This window comes from Parus major, chromosome 4A (assembly GCF_001522545.3).
Source record: "Parus major isolate Abel chromosome 4A, Parus_major1.1, whole genome shotgun sequence".
NCBI lineage: Eukaryota > Metazoa > Chordata > Aves > Passeriformes > Paridae > Parus > Parus major.
Window position 1 is genome coordinate 12,326,818 of NC_031772.1, and position 26,943 is coordinate 12,353,760.

Sequence of the window (26,943 nt, forward strand, 5' to 3'; positions counted from 1 at the left end):
CCCTACACAGTCTAGGGAGCCCTTTGGCTGGTGAACTCTTGGAAGTTTGGTCCTTGTTCAGCATTCTTTGATTTCTACTAAACAATGTCTACTTTTCTGACACTTTGCAAGCAGCTTGCTGCCATCCGTTCCCCCGTCTAATACTTTTAACTCAGGAAGTCTCAGCATGCTCTACAAACAGTTATCCATCCTTGTTGTACAAATGAGGAGACATTTGTACTCCTTTTTACAAGTGTCCCAGCTTTAGGAAGCTGAATTTGAAACAGTGAATGCAGTTACAGACTAATTTTCAGTAATGCTGAAATCCAGCATAAGCACCTCCAAATACTGAACTTTTTGGAAAAACTCAACCTAAAGCACTGACCCAAGGTCACGCAGCCGAGTTAAGAGTAAATCCAGATGTCCCAACGATTAGCTCTGTCTATTGGCATGCAGTCAAGTCCTCCCTCCTAAAATAAGCTTCCTGAAGCATCTAAGACTATAGTCTTAGAAGTCCCTTAAACACATAGCACTGATAAGACCTGATTTCCAAATGAAGAAGGGGGGAAAAACCCAGGAAAAACCCAGTTCATTATTTTTTCCTCAAGTGATCACTGAATGATCAACGAAAGGGCAGCTCAGTCATTTGATTTCAAACTTATTCCTATAAATAAAAAAGGGAAGATGCTTCTCCCTTTTCAAATAACACGACAAAAAATGTTCTGCCTCAGTAATTCTAGACCTGAGTAATTAAATCTGCTCTGTTGCAATCTGTTTCCCATGTGTATCACCAACCTGGAATTTCTGGAACTCAATACATAAGGAAGCTATTCAATAAAAGGAAATACTATGACAAAAGGATTAGAGATAGGTCTGAACCAGACTGCAAGACTCCATGTAACAGAGAAGAATCCAGTTCCTTATCCAGAGTTCAGCTTTTCCATTTCAACCAGTATCTCAAACCAAACACTGCAAACTCAATGGGTCTTCCAGAGCCAAATGACCTCTCACCTCTGGTTCAGAGGCAGAAGAAAAGTGGGAACAAGTTGAGGAGACCTGTGCAGTATTGCAGCAGAAGTGGAACAGTACTACCTGTCTGTACAGTTTAACTGCTCAGCAGAATAGAATAAAACAGACTATTTCAGTTGGAAGGGACCTACAATGACCAGCAGGTCCATCTGCCTGACCACTTCACAGCTGACCAAAACTTAAAGTGTGGTACTATAAGCATTGTCCAAATGCCTTCAAATGCTGTCAGGCTTGGGGAATTGACCACCTCTCTAGGAAGCCTGTTTCAGTTTTTGACCACCCTCTCCTTAAAGACAGGCTTCCCTATGTCCAGTTTATGTAAAAGACCTGTGAGAAAACTATAAAGAGCTTTAGTAGTTAAAATTCAAAATCTTCCCTGCAAGCTTAGAGTTATTTCTACTTATCCATTAAATGAATATCAAAGGATTCACTGCAGCTGAACTAACTGATCTTATTTTACGTCTTTGGTTTTATGCATTCAAGTTCAAGCATAAGAAACTTCCTTACCCTCTTGGTTTAATTTGTTTAATTCTGAAGCATTCCAGGTATAATCTGCACCTAAGTCAAAAGGCATTTAAACAAAGCATTTACATTTCAAAATTTGTCTTATCCTCATTTGGCTCTCAGAATTCCAGCTGCTTTCCTTAAAAGGTCTGCTCACATCTGCTCTCCAACTGAGCCATGTTCATGCCCCACTGACCTGACCACTGCCATCTCTGTAATCTTGCAGGTGAGAATAACCAGCAATGCACTCAGTCCCTGTAAGCATCAAGAGCCTTTCAAGATAGAGGAGGCAGAAAAAAAAATCTAGCCTTTATATCATAGGGAAAAGTAGGACTTCAGAGAAAAGACACTGTTCAGATAAGGTGAGTAATGGGAACTGCATGCCTGAAGTGCCCTGGTCCAGTTCCCTTGGGCAAAGCAGACTGGAGGTGTCAGCATCTTCCAGGATTATTCTCTGCAATGGCAGTTGGTAGATATTTTTCTAATACAGAGCACAGCAGCATCATTCACACTGATTTGATTCTATTTGCTGCTGTTCCTATTCAAACTCGGCTAATCTGATCAAACTATTTCTTGGCCTGTGCCTTAAAGCTGAGTAAGTAAACACCTTTCATAAGGTCTGAGCTGACTTGTTTCAAGTGCACGGTTAAGGGCTAGACTTGAGCATTATAGTGAGAAAACCCACTTCATTACTTGCAATTTCCAAAATCACCCACAGGTGTCTTGAAGTGGCACTTTTCCATCCAGTGTTTTACTCCTTGCATTGCAAATATATAAAACAGTCGCAAAGACGCACAAACACCAAATATCTGTCTGTGTTTCACCTGCCCTAGAGAACGGCTCTTTGAGCTGAGAATAGCTCATAATGGCACCACTTAGAGACCATGATGAAAAATATTTTCTGTGACTACCAGACCTTCTCCACAGATGTCTCTTCTTGTTTACGATGAAAAAGACAGATGATAAATATAGTCAAAGATAAATATAGACAAAGTTGTACTCATTTGTACTATTTGCATTAAGTAACACTAGTAGATTAATGCACTAGAGAAGATGTTGGCCCAACTGTAATTCTTTCTCTGGTACACCAAGGATGAACTATTGAAGTTTACAAGCTTTTTTCAAGAAGAATTGTTGCCACTTATCCAGGTAGTGCCATGTAACTGAGGTATTTTCTCCTTTTTTTAAAACACATCCACAAGCTTTTCTTTCTCTTCTGAGGCACTTTTAACTTCTCATCCAATATTCTCTTTTGCACTATCTTGCCCACATCGCTTCTCAATTAGCTCCTCAAAAGATGGTTATTTGTTTTGAAAGCTTTGGGAATAAAGGAAAATTAAAACAATTAGCTACAATCATACTCATCATCCTGCATGGTACCATGGATATGCACTAGAAATATAATGAGAAAGTAGAACTTCCCTTCAGGAAAAAGAGAAGATAAACATCCACAGATCTCTCATTACTTTCTTATCTTTTTTTAGACTGCAAATATGTCAGTCACTGAAACACTTTCATAGTAGGCTGTTACTGTTACACATATGCACAAAGACCCAAGGCCTCATTCTGTCCTAGATAAATTATTCACACACATCCTTTTTTTCCCCCCTTATAGTTTATTTGCATGGCTGGCTGGATAATCAGTTATAATAATTAAATATGTCTCAGCATGGCTGAATGTCCAATTCACTTTGGAGATTTTCTTGGAGGCTTTTTTTGTTTTAAACTATTGAAGACCAGAAAATATGTGTCCCTCCCAGATATTAATGTAAAAAAGATTTGATTAAACACAGAGGTCAGTGAAAGGGAACAGATCAAACAGCAACACTTCTACTGCCATGCCCTCAAAGAGGCTCTGGCCTCTTCAGCTGCTGTGACCAGTGCTGCAGGGTCCCTTGCCCCTCACTGCAGCATGAACAGAAGGATTTCTCACAAAATCCCCTCCTCAGGGTGGGGATGCAGGACAGAGAACTGGTCATGTTCCTCAAGGATGGGCATCCTTGGTATTAAGGACATATGTGTTTTTCTGGACATCTAAATTCTGTCTATGGGTTACTACAATTGTGCAAGCATACCGAACATTTTACAATATGATTTATTTCACATCTGCAATAGTCCAGTACTAAGAATCCTCCTAGTATGAGTCAAAATCAACACTCCAGTATGACTACTAAATGAAATACATGGGTCCCTCTCTCTCAAAGGATAACTCTCCTCTACTTTAGTAAGTTAATAGCAGTAGCAATAGACATTGCCATCCTGCTGAACAATCCTGGCTGTATGGATGTGACTGAGAAAGATGGTGGATCTGAATGTTCAACACCTCTCGTTATCAAGTAAGAGACTAGCCCAGCTGAAAATGTTGCAGTGTGAGAACATATTTCACCTGGGACAGAGTGAAAAGAGCATTTAGAGCTTGGTCCTTCATTTAGCCAGATCCATTGGCACATGTCTCTATTTTTAATCATCTGTGTAATTTTTGGGTGAAAACAGCAGGATATATTTCTGTTTTCAAGAATTAGTGTAAATATGAGTTTTTTACTTAGGGCTTTCCTGACTAAAGCACCTTAAACTATATAACCATATATTAATGATGTCTGCTACTGTATTTAACAGAACAAAATTAGGCTGACTGAGAAAATCCACATTAAAATCAGCTGATGAAAGTTATCTTTCACTGCTACTGCTACTATAGGGATCTATCCGGTAATGTACATGTATAAAAAACACATAGAGCTTATTTCTGTGATAATCTAACTATGGAATACCACCAACGCCAGCAAGATTCCTGACAAACATCTACACAGGAGCACAAAGCCAAAGAAGTAAAAAATACCTACAACCTTCACCTGGTAGTCCCAGTTTCCTTAGAATTCCACACCATGCTTGAGAGGTGAACATCATCTGCACTCCCAGCCTCCTTCCTTAGTGCACTGCTTATGTACACATCTTCTAAAAATCATAAGCAAACTACACAGTAGTTTAACTGAAACTCAAACAGGGAAAACATTAAATTAGGCAGAGAGAAAACCTAACTTCCTCCTTCCTTTCCTTCCTCTCAGCAGCCTTTCTGCAAGAGATCAGTAGTGAAACTCTTATCTACTTCAAAACTGTTATTACACCCACCCTGATTTGATCTTGACGTTTCTTCTAATTTAATTCTGTTTTAACAAGTGAGAAGTGCAAAACAAACAAGAAATTAAAGCTATATCCTTAATTACTGCTTAAGTAGAGCAAGTACTTCAAAGAGCCAGCAGAGATATGAGGCAGCCACTGCCTGAAGAGGCATAGAGCACCGAATCCTGGCTCAGCCACCACACAAGGGCTGTGCCCACCACCATAGTTTGGCACAACTGGGCAATGCAAAGCCAAAAAGAGGATGGGTGCTCAGGCTGTCATCTTCCTTTCAAAGCCAGAATTTACTGTGGTGCTATGAACATCTCCCAGTAGCAGAATCTCCAGTTTTGCACTCATCCTGAGGACAAGTACTGCACACTGTAAACCAGGACTGAGCTGGCCACGTTTATCAGGGTTAGTGGTATTCAGGATTGTGCTTCTCGCCCTCTGCTCTGCCCTCATGAGAGCGGACCTAGTGTTCTGCAAGCAGCTATGGGGTCTCCAGCAGAGAAAGACGTGGACCTGCTGCAGAAAGTCCAGAGAAGATCCACAAAAATTATGAGGAGGCTGGAGAAGAGATGACTCTGGGGAAACCTCATTGTGGCATTCAAAGACTAAAGGCATTTTATAAAAAAGAGGAAGACATGCATTTACATAGGTAGGTATTTATAGTATAAGGGGGAATGGTTTTAAACTAAATGAGATTAGATTTAGATTAGATGTTAGGAAGTGTGTCGGTTTTGCATTAATTGACATTTGGTGAGGAGGGAAAAAGCCACCCACAGAAATGATTTTTCTGAGAGAGCTGCCACGCGGCCCGGCCGAGATTTTCTGCTCCCTGAGGGGTGGTGAGCGGGCTGCCGAGCCCCTTCTCGGCAGAGCCCGCCGGTCCTTTTTCCTGCAGCACTGCCGGGCCATGCCAGCCGGAGGCTGTATCGGCGCTGGAAGCGGCCCCGAGGCCAGGAGCGGCCAGGGCCGGGACAGCAAGGGCTGAAAAATCAACGCAACCAGAACAGCAGCGTGCGGCCGTGGCTGCTTCAGCATGGCTCGCAATGAACTTCGTTTGTTTAGCCGCTTTTAGCCAGCCATGGTGCGGACAGAAGGACAAAAACGGCAGCAGCAGCTTTGCTTGTTTTCGGCGCTCCGCATGAAGAAAAGCGCTGAGTGAAGCCGGCGGTCGGCACGGCTCACACGGTGTCGGCAGAGACCCCGTGAGCAGCAGCGAGAGGCACGGCAAGCGATCTCCTTGATGCACAGCCCGGATGAGATCAACTTTTCAGCGCCGCAAAACTCCGTAAAAACTGCTTCAGATGATAAAGCTCGAGAACAAACGAACCTACGAACACCAATTCTCTCCCGAATCAGGAAAAGGAAAGGGTGAAGACACTTTGAAGGGGGAAACAACATGGGACACAGAGGTCAGGAGGAGTCAAATTCTAGTTAGGAGGAAATTGAGGAGATGCCTTGGTCTTGGGCTGAAAATAACTTTGTAAGGCTATGGTGAAGATATATGTTTGATATATAAGTCTTCGGTTTTTCCCTGTAATTCATGAAGCACATGGGGGGGATGCAGCATTTACCCGCAGCCCATGAGGAAAGGGCACTCGTGCTGGAGCGTGTGGATGCTGAAAAGCTGTAATCTAATGAGAAGCTTGAACAGAGAGAGAGAGATGAGAAACTCTGCTCCAGAGATAGTAGAAAATCCTCTGTTCCCAAAGATAAAAGTAGAGAACTTTTGGTTTTTTTATTCTAGAACAGCTCATCCTTAAAATAGTACCCCATAAGTTGACATGGCCCATGAATGCAGCTTTGGGAAAGCTGCAAGGCATGGGAGGGACTTTCACAATGCAAACAGATTTTCCTTTCCTGGACAGTTGATTCGCTGTGACATTGAAGCCACAAGAGAATTCCCCCTTGTGGAGAAGCCTCCATGGAATGGTGAGAGAAACTCCCTACTAGAACTGATGAAAGACTATTGTAGAAGTGGTAACTGATTGAAAATGTCAGGTTTTGTCTCTACTTTATCCATAAGAAAGAAAAGAGGTTGTGAGGACGGGAGTGTTCTGATTCTTACTATTCTTTTAGTTCTGTTAATGAAGTTTTCTTTATACCTTTTAAGTTTTGAGCCTGTTTTGTCTTCCTCCTAATTCATATCTCACAGCAGGAAATGAGTAAATAATTCTAGTACATACACTGGTGATTTTAGCCCCTGCTAAACCTGCCACATGATTTGATGCGTTGGCTGGGAAACACAAATTGGCAAACCTAAACCACAACAGGAGGTTCACTGTGAGGGTGGTGGAGCCTTGACACAGTTTTCTCAGAGAGACCATGGATACTTACACCTGGAAGTGTTCAGTGCGAGGTTGGGTGTGGCCCTGAGCAACCTGGTCTGGTGGAAGGTGTCCCTGCCCATGGCAGAGGGGTTGGAATTAGATGATTTTTAAGGCCCCTTCCAAGCCAAACCTTTCAGTGATTCTCTTTGGCTGTCTTCAAAGTGAGCCCCTGGTTATGATCAGTGTTGTCACAAAATGTAGTCCAAAGTACCTAAACTTATTTCTTCTAAGCTTAAGTTAAAATGAATAAGAAATCAAGTACAGTGCCACAAAATGCTTCCTTACCTTTAGCCTCAGATGCTTGTTTACCCTTGCTGTAGTAGCTGAACTGCTGAATGAAATATTTACAACTACTCATGCAATCAAACTCATTTTTCTTAGGAAATAACTGATTAGGTATCTCACATCTGTTTCTGACAATGGTTTAAGCCTCTGCTGATCCCTGTCCAGACCTGACATGAATGTTAATGTTTTAGAAACTGTCATCCTCAATAGGAGGGTGAAGACAGACTCTCTGTGTCTGGTGGTGGTTTACTGCAAAGGGGAATCTCTGCTGCATCTGCAGTTGAAGAATGATGCAATCAGCCCACAGCTTTCTCTAACCTTGTGACCCAGGGCTTCGGAAGCCTGGCAAGAGACAGAAGCTAGAGTAAAACTCAATGCAGAATTCTCTTGAGAATTATCTTCCTATCCCAGTCAGAAGTTGTTAATATCTCCCAGATGTTTGCTTTCTTCATGCAGAGTAGCAATCCTGCTCCACCATACTGCAGCATTGCATGTCATTTTTTCACCAATGTTTCCCCATCAGGGCCCTTTGATAGAAGCTGCTGCAAGTGTTGCAAGGTTATGAGAAAAATCAGCTGCTAATAAATCTGATTGACATTATACCCTTATAAAGCATGATGTTCATGTCAGGAAAGACAAAAATTAATTCCAAGTATTTTCTCAAATAAAAGCTGTTTCATGGGTAAAGAGTCAATGCCAACACACTATTAGAGAAAGCTAATGTTTAGTTAATCTAATTCACCCAGAATTCCTCTTTTCCACAAGAAATTTACCAAAAGAACTTGCCAAAAAAAAAGAAAAAATAGGAAAAAGAAGTATTTATCTCAATATGCTCCTTAATTTTGCAAGAGCAAGGGAGAAATCTTCATTCCTCTTAGGTCAACTGCAAAGCTCAGCCACCTTGTGCCAAAGATTCCAATGACAAAAAAGTTGGTCTCTATTACTCCTTCTGGTAAAGGTGATAACTGAGCTTCCTAAATTCTGACAAGAACAACTAGGTCAGAAGAAAACTTTTGGCAACACTTACCAGGTTTTACCTCAAGGTCAAAGGACCAAAAAAGTGAAATAAATGAACATTTGCCCGCAAATAACCTTGTAGAGCTATAATTCAAATAGAAATGAAGTCTATGTAAGTGTCTGAAGAGTAATCTCTGAAACAGTCAAAAATGCTGCATAAAAGTAGATTTCAAACACAATCCAAAGATTAAACTGTCAATTCATCTCTCTTAGGACTTCTATACATCATAGATAGGCATTATGCCTTCTATGTAAAGCAGATCATTATCTGATTTATTCACCAATATGTCTTCTTATTCAAACAATTCAAACCAGACTCTATTAGAAAATCCCAGAAAAAAACCCCTTGGCACTGCAACTTATTTCAAAAGTGGATGATTTATATTTATAAAATTTTACTTACTATACAACTAAATTCATGTTTGTTAATATAATACACTATCTCTAGCACACTTTTAGAGAAAGATGCTATCCCAGCTGGATAATTTATTAATATTCACACTCTTCCCTTAAAAAAAAAAATAAATCAAAAGACAGAATTTTTTCTTGTTGGTGTTAGTCTTTTTTTTCACCCCCCAAATGAAAACAAATTCTGCTCTAGTCACAACAGTGTACTACCAACAAACTCATCATTCTAACACTTCAGACTCCATTTGAACACCCCTTGCCCTTTTAACTATGAATCTGTCCAATATAAGGAATTCAGCTCCAGATTCAAAACATGTGCCCTGGATAAGACAAAGTTCTGACTCAGCCTCATTTCAGGTTTACAAATGGCTTAGTTGCAATTTTAGTCAATTTTTTTGGAGTTATTCTTCTCCCATTTTAGGCAATGGATCTTTGCCCTTTCCAGACAATACACCAGGACTATTGCAGAATCATATACACTTTCCTTTTAACAGCCTTCTTCTGGGAGCCTCTCTTTCCATATTCTGAATTATTTCCAGAAAGTCGAAAACCAATTTTCCCATGTAAAATAATTTCCAGCAAGGGTTCCTAAGTTGTACAAACTTCCCCTAATAATGGACTTCAGCTCCAGTCCCAGTGAGACATAGATACCAGCAGCTTGCTGTTGAAAGGCCAAGTCCCATGAGATGCCAAGATGGCTCAGATAAGCAAGTGCTTTCTCAGAAGTCCATGCTGCAGCAGACTTAGCAATAAGAATTGTCTATCCCAATTTGTCAGGACTGGCACTCAAGGGCAAGTGTAAACTCCCTGTGCAACTACACATCACTGCTGCTGTGTGGGAGGTTAAACCCAGTTTATGACGGAAAGAAAATACAGTAATTCACTTTTCCTATGTTGACACATTGTCTCGACTAATGAGAAGGCTCAGCCCTCTGCATAAGCAAAATTAAACAGAAAATGTAGGTGTTAAGATTAGCAGAGTTTGTTTTAGTAATATTTCCTGCTGTGCCCTTTCCATGGAAAGCCTGCTCCAAAAGGAAGCCATTAGAATTATTCAAGAGAAAAGGCAAACTATTAATACTCATCTTTAATATACACATCAGTAGCAGAGTCAACCCAAGTCCTACCTTTTTGTCTCATGTGACTCATTTAACACACATACTTAATACATCACTTAATAAAATCAGATTTGAAACAGTTTTATCAGAGTAAATGTTTTCAAGTTACTGTAAGTTGAGCCAGTGTACATTGCACTCAGAACAGGTTTATGGTCAAACCTCTTCAGCAAGGGGTGTAACCCTCCCCAGCTATTAGAGCCTCCCTAATTGTTCCCTTTGCTGTGACAAGCCAACAGTGGACCAAACACACAGCATCCTCCTCTATACATAACTACCTATTTGAAGTTTGAGCAGTGGAGCTTTGCACAGCCTAAACCCAAGGACTGATCCCCAGGGAAATCCATTTTTCTCTTCAGCTGATACTTCGGGAGAGGTTCCCACAAAGAAACTGGTGGAAGTTCAACCTCTGTCTTCATCAGGGCCAGGGGTTTATCTCACTCCCTTCAGATAAAGACTCTGCATTGGCTTGAAAATCTTCCTATAATGCTGCCACGTCTATGCAAAATACCTACTGCCAATGGGAGCTCTTATCAGCTCATCTATTGCTCATTAATTATTCAAAAAATGGTTTACTTAGTATGCTATGGTGAAAACTTTACTGTCCAGAAGCAATGCACTGCACTGTGCTGTGCATTAAACCAAGATCAAAGTAGGCTGAGCCCAGAAGAGAACCAACAAACCTTATTAATGTCTTTAAAGCATGTGTGTATGCCTGTGTTTGTGGGCTGAACAGATGAAGCAAGAGAGGAGATTAGCATTTTTATAGTTATGATTCCTGACATTGCTACATACTTGAAAAGCTTGCCTAGGCTTGGGCAGTTTGTAAACAAGAATAAACACACCTACAAATATATCTGCATTTATCTATTAGTCAATCAGTTAATCAATCTGTCTATAACTAACACTAAATGAAGCACCTCACATTTACTTATAGATAAGGGGTAACACCTTGATGATCCTTCCAACTCAGAATATTCCATAATCATGGGGAGACAGAGGGCCAGTGCAGGTCTCTGCTGAGCTGTGATGCTGTCATTGGATAGAGGAGTGAAGCTTCTGCCCAGAGCCAGGCACAGAGAACAGTGCAGGTACAAGTGCAGGTGCCACCCAGCAGCCAGCCAAAACCCAGGAAACTCGGTGTAAAACTCTGAAAACACACTTCTATTTGACTCAACAGGCCTCTGCAGAGCAGACAGGAAGAACTGAGGTCCCAGAAGCTGATAGAAGGTGATTTGCAGGGTGGCAGAGCTCTCCATGCAATGGGAGAGTGGTGCAGGGAAGACCAAATCCTTTGCTGTCCCTGCCTGCTTGGGACACCAGGTGACAGGCATCCAGCACGAGGGTGGTATAGTTGTCCCAGTCTGTCAGCTCTGCAAAGATCAGGTAGAAAATGTGTTGAAGGCAGTTGTTAGCCAGGGTCACTTCTTTGATCATGCATGGAACATGTGCATGGCCTGCAAACCATTTGATGCTCACCTTCCACCACCTGCAACAGGAGCCTAATTCCAACTGCACAGGTGTGTGTATTTGTGTGTGAGCACCAGTCCTCCAAAGTCAGAGTTCCAAGGTCTTGCTCTGCCTCCCTCTCTCTCTCCCAAAGAAAGGTATGTTTTGCAGTGTTCTCAGTGGCAATGTTTAGCGAGCTTCTTGGATACACCATAGTGTTATCCGCTAAAGGAATGTCAACAAATTAAGCAATTGTACAATTGTGTCTGCCTAAGAATACAAGTCAGCCAGATGATTCAATGTATTTCAACAGTTTCATGGCGTTCGGTTAACACACTTCTTCTTCTACCATCTCAGTGTTATACTCATCAGTGCTGACATTTTTCAATATTTCAATTTCCCTCTACCGGCAGGTTGGCAGGTAGGCAACCTCTGCTACAGGCTAAATTGAGCTGCTTTCCTTCTTCCTTGCCTGCTTCATTTCTGTCTTTTTTTATCAACTTCCTTCTCTCTTTCTTGTAATAAATGGACATCATATATTCAACTTTAACCACACTGTGCTTTAAAAGTTACTAATTCATCATTAATGGTCAGCAGTCACTTCTTTCTTCTAGATTTTATCCTGCATGATTTAGAGAATTTTGCTCTGATCAGCACCAGAGCAGAGCTGATACTAAGTCCAGGTGTCCAACTTATTTTTAGGAATATCAGGTTAAAAGGGAACACCAACCCCGCCCTCCAGTCTTGGAAAACAATGCTGGAAAACAACAGCATCTCGTCAACCTGCCAAGAAGCAACTTCTGTTGCTATATATGTTATATATGTTATATATGTTATATATGTTATATATGTTGCATATATGTTGCTATATATGTTATGCCTGAGAACATATCTTCACATCATACAATAAACTTATGATACACATAAGATTCATGTAAGATTAAACTGTTCTGTGACACAGCAAAGGGCAGGTGAAGATCACTGCTAGTACTGCAAGTCCATGGAGCCACGCATTTATGCCAGCATCAGATCCCAGAAAATATACAATGAATTATAATATGGTTACTGAAAACACAGTCTGAAAGACTTTGGCCCAAAATCTGATGAACAGGTTGAATCAGGGAGCATGCCAGAAAAATCTGCAGGCAATTGTGCCTGTCAAATGCTACAAGGAGTCTGCACTGTACATTTTCAATGTCTAGTGCTTGAGAGGAATTCAGATGTGGGAGAAAAAAGATTCAAACCTGCAGCAACAGAGAAAATTATTTCTTGCCTCATCTCCCAAGAAAACAGCAGAAGACTTGATACATGGGGTTTAAATAACTTTAATTTAATAAATAACTAAAGTTAATTAAAAACTAAAATTTAAATAATAACAGTATTTGTTTGCAAGCAAACAAGATCTATTCTCTTTTCAAGCATACGTTAAAAATATGACTACTCTGCAGACCAAAGAACTAATTCTGCAAATGTAATTTCCTATCTCCAGGAACTCTCTAATTTAATTGTATAATCTCTTTCATAAGATTATCAAGATCTATCTCAAAACTACCCTAATTGAAAGACTCTTATGCAACTTCAGTCCTTGGGCAGCTACAAACTTTCTTCTAATTCCCCATCCAAATTCATTCATGGCCAATTTATAAAATTTGACCTAGTGCAGATGCTATCTTTTAGCTTATTCTTTTCTGCCCTCTTGCTATATAGTATCAAGTGTGTGTAAAATACCCCAATATAGCCTGTTCCTTCATTGGTTCACCTGGCCTGAGCTAAATAACTGACGCTCTTTAACATCACTTTGTACAACAGATGGTCTGTTTGTGTAACCATATCTCTAGCCCTCCTACTGCTGTAATTTAACATTTCTTAATGGGAATGCCCAGAATTAAGCAAAACATCAGTAAACCACTGCAAAAGCAATGTGGAGCTTTTGTATTTTGTATCTTGTATGATGATTTGAACAATGATCATATCACATTTCCCTGAATTTCTCATATTATTTTGGTATTTTGAAGTTTTATTGTTCTGCTTAAAGCCATATTATTTCACTAGGATCTGTAACTGTTCCAGTACAAGCCCTAATACACTTGTTCTGATATAGGCACACACCTTATTTTTTCAGTCTTGAAAGAGTGATCTGAGTTGGCATTAAAACCTTTAACTGTTACATGTAAATCTTGGGAGGCTGAGTAATTTAGGATAAAACAAATCAACTTCTGTGCATAGACAAGCCCTGGCTCCAAACTATAAAGACATCCTACCAATATTTTGATACTACTAATGAGCAGAAGTTGGATTTGATATCAGTATCTCCACAATATAATGCCACTTCCTCTATCATGAGACTTTAATTATGAACTACTCATTTGCTAATTTTAATCTTTGAGCTATTTTTGTGTAGTTGATGTATGTCTTAAACCAGAAAGATTATAATATAATATAATATAATATAATATAATATAATATAATATAATATAATATAATATAATATAATATAATATAATATAATATAATATATAGTCTCAGTGGCTAAAACCCAGGAACCATCACATATCTTACTTAAGTTTGCAGTTTATAAAAGCATTTCAAACCAATTTTACTTTTTCCTCTAATCAAGTAACTGTAATCCACAGCTTGGAATGATCAGGATAAGTGAGCAGCAAGCAACCACTCCTAAATCCATTTTCATTCTTCCTACTACCTCTTCCAGAAAAATTCTAAATATTGTTTACACATGTTTAGCCCAAGAGATACGAATGCCTCCCTTCCACACAAATTTCAACTTCTGGCTTTCTCTGGAGCTTCCTGTCCTCATTAGTGCCTGCTGCATTTGTCAGGGCTCTGTCAGCTGCAGAGCTCCAAGTGCTGTTGTTCTGGTCCTCCCTGGTGCAGCGCTGACATACTGACTTACTCTGATTAGCACATTACAGGAGAATGATCTCTTTTATTTTAAAATACAGTTTCTAAAAAACCCAAAATGCAAATGCATCTTTCTGTCTGTATAACTATGGTGAGGGACTGCAGCCTAGGAAGTTTATAAAAATTACACAAATTCCCAACCAAAACACCATATTGTCAGACATTCAGTACCAGGGCTTCACATTGCATACTCTTTAAAGTGTCTGCTGCTTCAAACAACATCCGTTAAATCTGTGAGGACTATAAGGACTACATATCAAACCCATGAAGATCCAGCTGTCTCTTTAAGCCAAATTCACATTTCCAGAGCTAGGGATTAGCCAGGAGTGATCCAGAAAAATAAGGACAGGGGAGTACTGGCACTCTGTTCAAAAATGAAGGAAGTGACTCCTAAGATTTTCTCATGTATATACCAGAATATCTCATCCCTCTAGTGAAATCAGCACCACAACTTTCACTGCACACAACAAAGTAAACTTCTGCTAATAAATAACCCTACCCTCCCCAGGCAGGTAAAGCATAGGGCATTTTAACACCTTTGATTTCAGGGACATTATTTCCGGGGCCACTCCACTGCTCTAGGAGACAACTTCATTCAGAGATCAGGGGTAGTTGGCACTTGGGTGCCAGTTCTGTTCCCCAAAAAGGGACTGATGTACTGGACTTCCCCAAAATCCACCGACCAGGGACCTGCTCCGCGATGGCTCAGGAGCCTCCTGCCTTCGGGGACTGCGACAGTTCACAGAGGACTACAGCTGTCCAAACTGCGTGTGACAACTCACTGATGAATCACACGGGGCTCAGCTCCGACCTGTGCTTCCAATGCGAGCTACCCAATGCGAGCAATCACTTCACAACTTCCGCCGCTAAGGACCAAGGCGTGGAGTTATCATTCACAAATTCATGTCTGGAACATTCTTAATTCCCCACTTATACTGTAAACATTCTGTAAAATCAAATGATGCAACAATCCTGGTGGGAAGAATGACTTTTCAACCTGTATTTTAGATGTTGTTTTTAGGTGTAAGACTCATTTCGGAGATTTTTCTCCACACTGTTTTCAGTCAAACACATTCCTTGAATGACGAACTTGAATGACAGAACGAGAAGCCTGCGATCAGACCCGTTTCAGTCTCCTGAAAATCTGTTTCCCTCAATCTCAAATCACCACAACTCTCAGCTGCGCTCAGTAGCCCGTGGCTACTCCCGAGCGGCTCCTCGGAGCGCCGAGGTCCGTAGGTACTGAGGGACGGGGATGTCGGTGCCCAGCCGGATGCACCGCGCTCCTGCATCCCGATCCCGGCGTCCCCTCTACAGTGTCGGCCCCGGACACCCTGCGGTGCGTCCCCTGCCCTGTCTTGACCGATACGGATTTTTTAAGGAAAAAATCAGAGGACTTGCGGCTGTTTTCCTTTTCATAACTTACCTGCGACCGTACCGGCAGGGTCCGATGGAGGTAGGGCGGAGCGGCGGGTGCCGCGTACCGGCCCTGCAGCGGTAAGCCGGCACTTTTCCAGGGCTGCCGCCGCTCCTTGAGGGCTGCGAGGACCCTCCCTCCTGCACGCCTCACCCCAGTAGGGTTCGCGTCCCTCGGGGCCGTACGTACCGTCTAGGAAGATGAGCGTTCTGGAGCCGCTCTCAGTGCCATGCCCAGTCCCGGCGCGGTGCTCCCCCAGCGACAGGGGTTACCGCTCGCCGCGGGGTCCCGCTGGCCGGCGGTGACATGGCATGAGCGCGGGCAGGGCAGGGGGCAGTGCGGGAAATGCGCTACGTGGGGGTGAGCGCACGGGGGGGCACAGGCTGCGGGCAGCCGCGGCGGGACCTGTGAAACTCGGCTGTGGCGGCGACCGGTTGTGTAACGCGGCAGGCTGGGCCCGGCCCCCCGGCACTGCACAGGCGCGCTGCTTTCCCGCCGCGCAGCCGCCGGCACTAGCCGCCGTCGCCCGTGGGGCAGAGCGCGGAGCGGAGCTTACGGGAGGTACGCGCGGGGAGCAGTCCACCTCCGCGGGCGCGGGGCCCGGACAGGGCCAGGCAGGTGGCGCGGGCAGCGGCGGTGTCGTATGCCGGAAGGAGCCGGCGAAAAGTAGGTCACTGCCGCCGATCCGCGGGTACCGGCCGCGAGGTGGGCCCGGCCGAGGAGTCCTACCGGGACCGGCCCGTCCTCCCTCCGTGCGCGGCTCTCGCCGATGGCAGCGGAGCAATGCCGGGCCCCGGCTGCCCCGACGGACCCCGCAGCCGTTCTACGCTTCCCGCCAGGCTCGCGGCACCGGTTCCCTCAGCAGCATGAGCTGTGCCCTGACGGGATTAGTCATCCTGTACCGTGAGTCACCCATTTAACATTTGCCGCTTCCTTCCTCATAGTTTTTTTTTTGTTTATTTTTTAAATTCCCTTTCTCCACTGTAACTATTTACCCTCCTCTCCAAAGACAGCGGGCAGCTCCTTTCCCCTGCCCGCGACTACAGCCGTGCGTTGCTGCGGGCGCGGAGCCGCAGCCGGCAGCGGTAGGAGCGGCGGGTCCCACCGGCGTTGCCACGGTGCTGCCGGACAGTAGGGCGGGGGCCGCTGCTCAGTCGTGCCATGTGGTCCTGCCCATCACCAGAGTCTGGTTTATGTTCCTCTTGTATCTGGAAACAGTAGGTACCAAAGCTGAGGCATTAAGACTGTTCTGAAATCTCTTCTCTCTTCTCAAGGCACTACCAGATGGGGACCAGCGCTGCAGTGGGAAGCCACTGGTTGACGGCACAACTGGGACGCCTCGGGAGAACATTGCTGGGTCCCTGACTCTGGACCCAGGCTGCTCCAAGCAGCTTCCAAAACTGAGTTCACTCCCTTACAAACAAGTTAATTTTTGGGGTGCTTTTTTCCCCTCTCCAGCTCCTCTTGGAAAGCTGCTCCTTAACCTATGCAATGCTGGAAGATCTGCTCTGTCTGGGAGCACACTGCTGCCTAGTAGGTCTTTGCCACAGCTGGCATCCTTACCACTGGCTTTCTTTGTTCAACCAAAATTTCTGTTCCTCTCCCAGCCCTTGTTCTGCTGGAGGAAAGGGGCAAGCATACAGGCAGCCTGCACGGCCACATCTCCACATATGCCAGTGCCCCAAAGCACAGCATGGGGGACAAAAGCAGAACCACAAATGGGACAGTGGACAAAAGACTTTGCTATGAGGTTTTTAATGTGAACCTGATGCCAGTGAAGAAAGGGAAGTGACGTTGTTACAGCAATAATCCTGAGGAACATCAACTGTTATTGATGAGGACAAGTAAAAGGGCACATTTGCATGCAGTTAATATTTAATATTTACTTTCCTATTGGAGGCAAGGAAAATAGCTTGGTTGTGATGCCTACCACAAGTGGCAAATATCTTTTTCTCCCTTAAGAATGGGTTTTTGAGGCATGTGGCCTCATCTTGCAAAACACAGCAACCCTCCCCTCATTCATGTGGTAAAAATCCTTCTTGCTCACTTTCAGGCGAGATATGAACAGATATCAAATGCAGCGTTTCTCTCCACTTTTACTTGGGTTAAGGTGTGTCTCTGCAGCCTGAAGAGCAGCCCTGTCACAGCAGTGATCATCACCACTGGGATGTCACTGCCTCCCTACATTGGCATGCAGATACACATTTGAGGAAGTAGATGAGGAATCATGAGAACATCGAACTGTGTGACTGATGCACTTTAAGATTAAGCACCCACAGATGGATGGGTGGAAGCACAGGGTAGGCAGGATGTGGCCCTGAAGGTAGGTTTCTCCTCAAGGTACAAGTGCCACAGCCATTGCCCTGAGTTGTGCTAGGAGCTGGCCAGGGGTGCTGGCAATGCTGGGACCCTTCCATGGCCACCACCCCTTCCCACAGCTTGACAGGCACAGGAAACAGCATCAACACTGCCTTCTAATAAAGCAAACTGTTCAGAAATACCACTTTGCCTCATTAAAAAACTATTTGCTGACCAGAAATCATGTTTTATTTGAAGTGTTCCAGTCAACATTCCTGCAGCCCCTGGCAGGTAGAGCTAGCAGACTGGGGAAATACAGGGGCCAATCCTCCTACAGCAATGGTGAAGGAGTTGAACACACTTTCTGCCAAGATCTTTATAAAAGTTAAGAAAGAATAGGGGAACAGACATTTCTGCCACTTCAGAATTCACACATTGTTCAGCAAGTTGTGGCATTGGGCAGCTTTGGCTGTGCTTGTTTGGATGTTTCGCATAGCCTCAAATTTGTTTATATTATTATTTTTTGACAGTGCTGCATTGCAAAGACATGACAGCAGCAATAAAACCAAGAGAGAGCTGGTTTTGGCCAGAAAACATGAACATCAAAGAAAAAAATTATCTTTGTTGTTCTTATATATAGTCTTGTGTATGTTTTTATATATGCTCTTGTGTGTGGATAGAAGTGTATATATATATAGTATCTGTGTATATATATATAAATATGTACACACGTATATACACATTAGACATACACATTATAGATATGTATCTAAAATCCAGCCTGCCCCTGCTGCACTCGCCCAGTGGACTGGGAGATCCTGTAGCCTGACAGGCACCACTAAGGAGCAACATAATTAAATATAGAACTAGAAGGATACCTTGGGCTGTATTTTGGAAGATCACACTCCCATTCACCGTCTATCATCCTCAGCAAAGGGTTTTCAAAGCTAGCTTTTAAATTACACACTGCAAAAATTCCAGCACAGGAAATGCTTGCATTGCTTAGTGCTAAGTCACTAACCAGCCCCGGTTCAGAATCAGGCACCTCCTGAAGCCTAGTTTCCCTTTAAAGTGTGCCCAGAAATTCAACGTGATGTTTTTCCCTTTTCACACAGTAGTAACCGTGAGGCTTGGGATCATGCAAACGAAAAGGAAAGAGAGGAACAGAGATGACAAAGAGGAAAAAGCATTCTTGCCTTGGTCTGAAGTGGCTGTTTCTGCGCGGGTTCTGTAGTGGCTCTGGGATGCATCAAAGAGCGGAGAGCTGGAGCGGCGAAGCCCACCCAGCCCTCGCCATGGGAGGGTGTGGGCGAGGCCAGCGGGAGCCCCGTTCCCGGCTCTGCCCAAGGCAGGGACACAGTGTTAATTGTGTCAGCGCTATTGCACAACACTGTTGCCTTGACACTGTGTCATGTAAAGATTTTAAACTGCCTCTTTATTAGTCATCCTCTATTCATTTTAATTGTACCTGATAAGCAGGGCCATTTCACCTTTTTCTGTATGCCCTTATTGTGTGTATTTATGTAGCCCAAGAGACTTTCAATCTCTTCCTGTAGTGTTGGTTGATGCAGAGGAATGAGGAGGCATTGCCATCACAGCCTGCTGGGGTTCTCACCGGTTTGCTTGCAACGTTTTCATAGCCCTGCTCTCCCAGCGTATCTCCACAGGTCCTTGATCCTGGCACCACAAATGCTCCAACAGAGGCTTAGGTTAATGCATGGGAAGCAGTAAGAAGGGACAGGCTGACTGAAACATGCACCTAATTTTTTTTTTCAGGATCATGTGCTGTAGGTGTGTGCTTAACACCACGGGACTGACTTTGATCTTCTCCCAGGATAGAATTTTCTATGGGTTAAATTCTTGCCTCTGAATTAGGGCATTTGTTATTTAACAAAATCAGAAGTGGGAGATGAATAACTAATTATTTGATTTAATGTAAAGAATACAGTGAAAGTTTACGGAATATTTTAGGCCCACTTACTTGAAACATAAAAATAGACTGCCTGAGAATTTACCTGTGTGAACTCTGTCCCTGAAATTCCTTACCTAGCCTTATCTTTGTGAAGTCTGAAGTTTCACTGAAAGTTCCTGGAAATATAATGCATTTTTCCTTCTGTGGTATTATGACCTTCTCATCCCAAACATCCCCTGCGTTTGCTGTGGGAGAAGGAAGGGCCCTTTGGCCAGGGACAACACTGCCCACCTGTAAGAGCAGTGCAGGCAGGTGACACAGCTGCTTGCCCAGCACCTGGAGCACTGCTGACACTGCACAGACTGTTTGCTTAGAGCATGTCTGCTTCAGGAAAATTACCAGAGTCCTTCTCCAACTGAGGTTGGATTTATTCTCTGGATTTATTTAGTTTCACCTTAGTTTTCCCCATTTAAAAAGACTCAAAGCTAGAATTTAGGTTTGAGCTAGAATCATGTGAGGAGATGGGTAAAATCCCATTCTCAGTTAAGTTTAGAAAAAGGAACAGAAATGCCATTAAAGGCAGAACAAAAAACACATTTACTCCAGTGTGAACAGGATTTCCCCCCTAGCACGAGATCTTACATTCCTGTGGGCTGAAATGAGCTACTCACTGTCCTACCCAGCATCTTCAAGGACCACTTGGAATATTTATGCAACTGCTTAAAAGGATTATAAACATACATGAGTGAGTTAATCACCATTTAGGACAAAAGTCCACCTAAGCTTTTGAGAACCAACAGGAGTATTTTCATTTTCATCACCCAGGACCTTATTTTGTAGAAAATGGTTTAAGATGGTTCTTATAGAGGCAACAGTGGTACCCAAATTTGGTATGTATTTAACGCTCTGTATTGCCTTGTTCTGGAGTAATACCTTGGCCAGATAAATGAATGTATTTATTTGAAAAGCTAAGAAGTTCCCAAGTCATATTTTTGGTCCTGAAAAAGATCAAAGAATACTTTTCATGTGGCTGATTGTACTTCCAAAAAAAATATTATTTTAGTAAAGGAAAAAAGTGTTCTGTCTTAACTACAGTAAAATATTCTCTGATAAGTATTCTTGTGACCTGTTACTCTGCCTAACTCAAAGAAGGGAGGGGGGAAACTTGCACAAACGAGAGCATGGCTCCCTTCTCCTGCCCATATCCTTACATGAGAGCATACAAGCTAAAGCTCTTTGACCACATTTTAGCTTGATCCCACAGGATAATGTACCTATGAATTAATTTTCTTTGATGTTTGGTTGGTATCTTCTGGAGACTGTGCTGAAGGAAAATTCAGACTGCTGCATATGGGTTAAGTCACCTCTGACTTAGTCATAGAGACTTAGTATAATCAGCTACCAAGGAGCCTCTTGAACTGAGACATAAAATAGAAACTTAGTAATAATAATTATGTTAAAGGCACAAATCCCCATGAATTCAGCAGAGAGGGGACAAATGAGCAGAGGCAGCACCAGGAAACAGCAGCAGCTGCAGCATTGCCCTTGGATGAAGCACAGAGGAAGAACAGACAAGTCAGTGCAGAATTACTGTCCATCATCTGCAAGTGCATCCTTCCTAATAAATAATAGTGGTTACTACTTAGCACATTAAATCCACATTGATAAACATGGATGTTTCCTATTAATACTCATGCTGAGCTTTATTCTGGTACTTGTCCATTACTTGATTACTTGATCTGTTACTTGATCCCACTTGATACACAGCTGGAAATTGTGCAGTTCAACTATTCCTTGCAATGAAGGTTTCCACTTTCCCTCTTGGGCCTTTATTTAGGGCACATGCAAAGGTAACATCATCATCTTACAGTTTTCAACATCCTGGATTAGAGTAGCAACTGCTGACTCCAAGGCAAAACCCAATGACCTTCTGGCCAAACATACCAGATGGAAAGCTCCCCTTGTCACCTGGACTTCCTACAACAACCCAGGGTCTGACCAGACACCCAGGATATACATGTGGGTGACAAAGGACACGCTTGCTGGGAAGGCTGTGCTGGTACAGGAGCTGCCTCCATCCATACCTCCCCATCTCTCTCACATCTACTGTCATTCTCCTCCTCTGTTCTGCTGGACTGAACTATGACCAAGGGCTCCCAGCTATATCCTAATCTCCTCCCAAAACTGGGTCACTGGGTCAGAAAGTGGCATTACGGTGGCTGTGACTTGCAGGCAGTTCCAGAGGCCCCACTTTCCCCCTGTGCAGCCTTGCTGGTGGGAAAACCTTACCTCTGCAGGACCTCTACAGTGGGGTGCTGAGATAAGCTGCTGCTGATTTCACTTTGTAAGGGAAGCAAAATCTTCCTTTTCATGACTAAGTGACCTTTGTGGCCCTTTCCCAGTTCTGTACAAGAAGACATTAAAATCAAGACTATTTAAGATGGATAAGGATGTAGCAGAAAGCAGACAGGGAATATGCGGGGAGAAGACAGTGGGGTTGACACTTCTACCACACCATGATTGGCAAACACCTAAAAAACAATACAAATATATTTGTATATGCACCTAAAACCATGCATACTCACTCACCTCAAACAACCACTAAAGGCCAGGCATAGCTTGACAATCAGATTATAAATGTCAAGCAGTGGCTTTTTAGGCATAAGCTATACCAGTGGTTCTTTAGAACTAAGCAGCCTGATGGTCTTGAGAGACCACTGACAACACAGCCCAGACACTGGCAAGGACGGAAACCTGAAGCACAAGCCCCAGGACAGAGCTCTCCAAATACCTCCCTTAATGTCTTTTAGGATACACAGAAAAGAAATTGTGTGTCCTTCAACCCAGGTGCACCAAAGTCAACAGGGTTCTTGGGTAATTTCCACTGTTTTCCTTCTGCCTTTCTTTAAATCACTGAAGCTTTTTAAATAATTTCCTGAATGCATAAAACAGGTGGACTGATACTCAACAGACACTTTGCCCTGAGTGCAGGATGGACTGAAAGCCTCACGTGTTGCTGAGGCTGTGCCACTCTGCTCATACCTAAACAAAAGCAAGTTAAATTGCAAGTCTATGAGATTTTATTACTGTTTTATGACAAAATGATACTGGAATGTGCAAAAAATATTCAGAATTGTGTGGGATGTACTGCACTCTCTACTCACAGAAAAGCCCATGGTTTTTCTGGGCACAGGGGAGGTGCTGAACACCATCAGTGAATTGATTATAGTACTGGAAACTAGTATTATGTGACAGATTTTGTTTATAAACAGTGTTGCAAAAAGCCATCTCCAATAAGAGGAAATTAATCTCTGACTAACTTGGAGAAATCAGGTTCATTATGCAGCTCTAAGTGATGGCATTTTTGTATGTCTATAGAAAATGAGTATACGAGACAATTGGAATTTCCTCATCTAAATAGGAATATCGAGATCTGTTTTGCTCAGGGTTTGTAAAAGAGAGACTGGGATTGAAGAGTAGAGCTATCTAGTGAGCATGTTTTCATGAAACTCAGGAAGTATTTTGCAGAAGTAAGACCCATGAAAAAAGGACTGCATTTTTGGACTCAGCTCTTTACTGTCCCATATACTGTGGTGATCATGAGGGCAGTTATGTGCTGCCACACTTCTCATCCTGATCCCAAGCCTTCACTGCCCTGACTGTTTTAGAAACAGTTTCTGGTTCTCTCCTCATTAAGAAACCCACTCTTGCTAATTCCAGAAGAACACCCATCTTTGGCAAGCCAAGCAGCACCTTCCCAGCACATTTGCAGGCAGCCAGATGAGCTTGGTGAGGTCTGTGGTGTGGATCTGTTTTTTTTAGTTTCAGTACAGTATGCAAACAATATAGTTCTGCAGAATAGAGCCTGAGGGTTCTCAGAGCACTGGAAACCACTTTTAGGAAAATGCTAGTTTACAACAAACTTCATTTTAATAAAGCAGAAGGCTGTCCTTCTTTGGACCATCACTGCTGTTATAGTGACATCTAGTTTCCCTGAGTTTTCATCCTTCCCTTGTCTATTTAATACATTCACCCACCAGTTGCTGTGCTAGTTTTCAGAATAAGTCATTTCAGCTGAGGAAAAACATGAGGAAGAGACTCCATTTTTTTTTATTTTATTTTTTTTTAAAGTGCATTCTAGAGTTTCAGTCATTTCAGTGGCAACACTCCGTTTGGGTGACCTGCATTAGACAGCACTTGCACTACAAAAGCAGAACTCACTGTGGGTTTGCTGCCCTATCATCATCTCCTTCAGTGAATTCAGACACCATGCAGTACCACATACCCAGCACAGATAGTGTCACTAGCACAGCAACTGGTGGGTGAATCATAATGAAACTATGAAATGGAAACCTGTCACAAGCCAAAGGAAACGCTTTTCAGTGGAATGTTTAATCTCCATACAAGAGCCAAAGTTAAGGACGTTGGTGAGATAATTAACTTGTGCCCTGGTCACTAAATATAGCTTTTTATGCTACATACATATGCTACACTGCATAAAAAGTTGATGGTTCTGTTGCCATGGGAAATATGAATACTTGCCATGACAACTGCAGCAGGACATGGCACATAATCCTCTTCACAAAGAGCATCTTCCAAAGCAACCACTCCCATTCATACATCCTACAAAATTCTGCATCTTTGACAGCAATTCAATGTGTATTTTTCAGGCACAGTGGTTAATCTGTACTGTGGCATATTTCCTTGTAATATTATATAATTATAATATTATTTATTACTTGGTTCTTACATACCCCTTTCAGTAATACATCTGAAAGCACTTTGCAAAGGTAATCTTTACAAAAAATTTCTCAGTTTATTTTACAGATGAGGAATTCAGGCAAAAAAAATTCATGAGTTCCCAGAGAACAGCAGGATCAGGACTGGTGTTTGCACCCTCATCACTTGGGTCTGAAATAGGAGCATGGTTCTCATTGCAAGAAGGTGGAAAGAATTCTCCAGCCAAAATCTGCACCATCAGGGCAGAACATCTGTTGGGAAAACTTCAGTGAGCCCAGTGCATCTGTACTTCCCATCAGACAGGAACAACATGCCACAGTGATCTTCTTGACCTGGTTTGGGGTGCACCGCGTTAGCTGCATGACTGCTGGACACTCTAGGCAGTTTGGGCATGGAGGAAGGAGCTCTATGCCAGCCAGACCACTGCAGAGAAAGTATTGTATTCCCTGTAGCATTTTTTTCCAGAAGATGCTTCTGAAAACATCTTTCCCCATTCACATAGAGGAGCTGTGCATGGTGCTGCTGATCAGAGCTGTGCACACTAAAATAAAGCACACACTGTCTTCACTGTGTTCATCTTGGTCAACCTACAGCTCCAAGCATCCTGGAAACTTGCACTGCCCTTTGGCAGATGGGCTTCCTCATGCCAAACCTCATGCTGCTCCCCAACAGGCACAGCCGGTGACACTGGCAAGCAAACACCACTAGTTTGGGTGGCCAGGTTGCACTTACTTCATCCTAAGAACTCATTGAAGGCCTGCCCTGCATGGTCCACTAGTGAAGCATGATGTTTTCTAAAATTATTTGCCTTGAAGTAATGTCTAGAGGAAAAAATAAGGAAAACAACAAATTTTGTTCAAGAATTATCCCTAATGTGGAACACCAAAAATGTGCCTGGAGTAAATATGTGACTGAGAAAACCATTACCAACCCAGATGATGATTAATCTTGCTATTTACTTCTTAACCTTGCCAGACACATTCAAAGTTGCATAATAAGGGTCATCTCTCCTTTATCACAAGATTTAGCCTAGAGGGAAACTCTCTCTATTTGAGTTACCAATGTTAATGATGTTGCTTTTGACTTTGGGTCTATTTCCCTACTTTAAAAAACATATTGACAACTTTTTTCCACTGTTAAATTTGTGTAGTCACAGTAATTAAATATGAATCTTCAAATATTGCTTGACATGTTGTAAACTTATCATCAGTGAAACAGTCTTCTGCCCATTTTCATAATTATTGCTGTTCAGATAAAAATGGTTATGTGCTGAAAGACTGACAATTTTCTCCTTTTAGTTAAGTTCTCAGTTGTTTGCCCTTTTGGCAGTGCTGAATAGAAGTTATGTTTCATAATTAAATTAATTTCCATTTGCAAATGGAGACAATAATTTACTTTCCAATTTTTATTTTTTTTTTAATTTACTTTAAATTGTTTCTTAATATAGAGGCCCAGGGGCCTGTTGCTGGGGTGCCTCGACTCTGGAGGGGGTGGCACAGTAGAGGGCAGACACCCTTCTAGATTAGGATAGGGAAAACTTCATTCCCATAGTCTTTTGCAGCCACATACTGGTGCCTTCTGGGCTGGTGTTCTAGTGGTTTGTGGATATTGGTGTCACCCTTGTTCAGCCTCCGTTTGCCATTTATGTACCCTTCCTAGAATGTTCTTCCTTCCCTTAACCCCTATTGGCTCTGTTTTGCCGCATTGTTCCACCCCTGTTATCCCATTGGTTCTCCTGGTCTCTGGCCACTCCCCTGCACCACTTTCCCTTGTCCCTATTTGACCTCGAACCTCAGAGCCACTCCTTTTTCCACCTATTGAACCCTGAGTCCTCAGACCAGTTCTTGTTCTCATCCCTGAACCTTTTTGTGGCTGTGTTCAATAAACTAGTTGTTGGAGTACCAAATGAAAACCTATTCCTTTGTTTTAAATTTTCAGCATTTTCTATGGTGTGCTCAGGGCTGTATCTCTGGGCTCAGAGATGCAGGTCACTCTCTGGGATCTTGTTGCAGCACACACTGTAACATCTTAAGATGGGGCTCCAATACGTACTACAAGGAGCCAACATATCCCTTAATGGCATCTTAGGAAACACTGCTCATGTGCAGCCCTGAATGAGTAACAGGACCATATGTATCTCCTGGATATGATTGATGGTTGATTATGGTGGCCTTGATGGCCAAGAAAGTTTTGCCTGACTGATATCTTTAACCTTTCCTGCTTATGTGGGTGGTAAATTTTGGAAAGAATTAACAGTGACTTCAGGCTTTTGGTCACATGGAAGGGTTGGGTTTTTTCCATCTCCACGCTGAGCACTTTTACATAATGGCTGCCCACCAACTCCATGTATTTTCTTCAACTCGTATTTCCTGGACAGACCAGCTTTGCACTAAAGAGGAAAGATGACAGGAGAAGTAC

At 42.8% G+C, this 26,943-nt stretch overlaps 1 protein-coding gene and 1 non-coding gene across 7 annotated transcripts in view; one reads left to right on the forward strand and one right to left on the reverse strand.

Annotated features, from left to right (window-relative positions):
* PASD1 (PAS domain containing repressor 1) overlaps positions 1–15,989 on the reverse strand; it is a 51,504-nt gene extending 35,515 nt beyond the window's left edge. For 2 of the 6 annotated variants that reach the window (XM_015626194.3, XM_015626190.3), the window contains exon 1: positions 15,585–15,988. The gene's annotated coding sequence lies outside the window, so the exon portion shown is untranslated. Of the gene's footprint in view, positions 1–15,584 lie in introns of all 6 variants that reach the window. The other 4 variants (XM_015626195.3, XM_015626193.3, XM_015626192.3 and 1 more) reach the window with 3 other exon arrangements.
* Positions 15,990–16,088: 99 nt separating this feature from the next.
* On the forward strand, positions 16,089–26,431 carry LOC109022628. Its single transcript, XR_004497238.1, has 2 exons — positions 16,089–16,478; positions 16,850–26,431. It is a non-coding gene; the product is annotated as an uncharacterized LOC109022628 (transcript).
* The last annotated feature ends 512 nt before the right edge of the window (positions 26,432–26,943 follow it).